Source organism: Silurus aristotelis (assembly GCF_946808225.1).
Source record: "Silurus aristotelis genome assembly, chromosome: 11".
Taxonomy (NCBI): Eukaryota; Metazoa; Chordata; class Actinopteri; order Siluriformes; family Siluridae; genus Silurus; species Silurus aristotelis.
This window is the reverse complement of record NC_139584.1, coordinates 538,265-540,764: the sequence shown is the minus strand read 5'-3', so window position 1 is coordinate 540,764 and position 2,500 is coordinate 538,265. Positions and strand designations below refer to the sequence as shown.

The 2,500-nt window shown below is 43.7% G+C and overlaps 1 protein-coding gene across 5 annotated transcripts in view; it reads right to left on the bottom strand.

Moving 5' to 3' along the window:
* dennd2da (DENN/MADD domain containing 2Da) overlaps positions 1-2,500 on the bottom strand; it is a 38,029-nt gene that overhangs the window by 6,019 nt on the left and 29,510 nt on the right. The window lies entirely within an intron of this gene.

Here is a 2,500-nt window from a genome sequence, read left to right as displayed (position 1 = left end):
CTGATCACACATCCAATCAACATGTCAGATCATACAACAAATCAACACGTCTAATCACACATCCAAGCAACACATCTGATCATACAACAAAACACGTCTGATCATACAACAAAACACGTTTAATCAAACATCCAATCAACACATCTTATCACATAAGACACGTCTGATCATGCATACATTCAACACACACCAAATCAACACGTCTGATCAGATGAAGATGGTGCTGTTGAAGATGATGAGATTTCTGATTCAAAGCCATGAGGGATTCAATGGAAGAGAGACTGTGTGTGTGTGTGTGTGTGTGTGTGTGTGTGTGTGTGAGAGGGACATGTTACTGCCTGCTTTAGTGTTTCAGTTTAGTGTGCAATGTCAGTTTTTATTCACTCACACACACACACACACACACACACACACACACACACACACACACACACACACACACACTTTCCTATATTTTATTCTCTCTATCTAATTGTGTTGATTTCTTTTGTATTATTAAGTGTATGTGTGTGTGTGTGTGTGTGTGTGTGTAAGTGTGTGTTTGTAAATGTGTATTGGTTGTTGGTGTGGTTACTTTTTACATGCTGTTTTGTACTTCTCAAGCTCTGTGATGTGTGTAGCTCTGTGTTGTGTATGTAGCTCTGTGTTGTGTGTAGCCCTGTGTTGTGTGTGTAGCCCTGTGTTGTGTGTGTAGCTCTGTGTTGTGTGTAGCCCTGTGTTGTGTGTGTAGCCCTGTGTTGTGTGTGTAGCCCTGTGTTGTGTGTAGCTCTGTGTTGTCTGTGCAGCTCTGTGTTGTCTGTGCAGCTCTGTGTTGTCTGTGCAGCTCTGTGTTGTGTGTGTAGCTCTGTGTTGTGTGTGTAGCTCTGTGTTGTTTGTGTACCCCTGTGTTGTGTGTGTAGCTCTGTGTTGTGTGTGTAGCTCTGTGGTGTGTGTGTAGCTCTGTGTTGTGTGTGTAGCTCTGTGTTGTGTGTAGCTCTGTGGTGTGTGTGTAGCTCTGTGTTGTGTGTAGCTCTGTGTTGTGTGTAGCTCTGTGTTGTGTGTATGTAGCTCTGTGTTGTGTGGTGTAGCTCTGTGTTGTGTGGTGTAGCTCTGTGTTGTGTGGTGTAGCTCTGTGTTCCGTGTGTGTAGCTCTGTGTTCCGTGTGTAGCTCTGTGTTCCGTGTGTAGCTCTGTGTTCCGTGTGTAGCTCTGTGTTGTCTGTGCAGCTATGTGTTGTCTGTGCAGCTATGTGTTGTCTGTGCAGCTCTGTGTTGTGTGTTGTAGCTCTGTGTTGTGTGTTGTAGCTCTGTGTTGTGTGTTGTAGCTCTGTGTTGTGTGTGTAGCTCTGTGTTGTGTGTGTAGCTCTGTGTTGTCTGTGTAGCTCTATGTTGTGTGTAGCTCTGTGTTGTGTGTGTAGCTCTGTGTTGTCTGTGTAGCTCTATGTTGTGTGTAGCTCTGTGTTGTGTGTGTAGCTCTGTGTTGTCTGTGTACCTCTGTGTTGTGTGTAGCTCTGTGTTGTGTGTAGCTCTATGTTGTGTGTGTAGCTCTGTGTTGTGTGTGTAGCTCTGTGTTCTGTTGTGTAGCATTGTGTTGTGTGTTGTAGCTCTGTGTTGTGTGTTGTAGCTCTGTGTTGTGTGTAGCTCTGTGATGTCTGTGTACCTCTGTGGTGTGTGTGTAGCTCTGTGTTCTGTTGTGTAGCTCTGTGTTGTAGCTCTGTGTTGTGTGTGTAGCTATGTTGTATGTTGTAGCTATGTGTTGTGTGTGTAGCTGTGTTGTGTGATGTAGCTCTGTGTTGTGTGTGTAGCTCTGTGTTGTGTGTGTAGCTCTGTGTTGTGTATGTAGCTCTGTGTTGCGTGTGTAGCTCTGTGTTCCCGTGTGTAGCTCTGTGTTCCGTGTGTAGCTCTGTGTTCCGTGTGTAGCTCTGTGTTGTGTGTTGTAGCTCTGTGTTGTGTGTTGTAGCTCTGTGTTTTGTGTGTGTAGCTCTGTGTTCCGTGTGTAGCTCTTTGATGGTGTTGATGGTGTTTGGTAGTGTTTTTGGTTGTGTTTGGTAGTGTTTTTGGTTGTTTGATGGTGTTGTTGGTATTGTGGTGTTGTGTTTGGTGAAACCTGGTTGTGTTTGGTGGTATTTGGTTGTGTTGGTGGTGTTTGGTAGTGTTTTTGGTTGTGTTTGGTAGTGTTTTTGGTTGTTTTGATGGTGTTTGGTAGTGTTTTTGGTTGTGTTTGATGGTTTTGATGGTATTGTGGTGTTGTGTTTGGTGAAACTTGGTTGTGTTTGATGTTTTTTTGTGGTGTTTTTGGTTGTGTTTGGTGTTGATGGTATTTTGGTTGTGTTCGGTGGTATTTGGTTGTGTTGATGGTGTTTGTTAGTGTTTTTGTTTGTGTTTGATGGTGTTTTGGTGATGTTTTTGGTTGTGTTTGGTGGCATTTGGTTGTGTTGGTGGTGTTTGGTAGTGTTTTTGGTTGTGTTTGATGGTGTTGGTGTTTGGTTGTGTTTGATGGTGTTGGTGTTTGGTAGTGTTTTT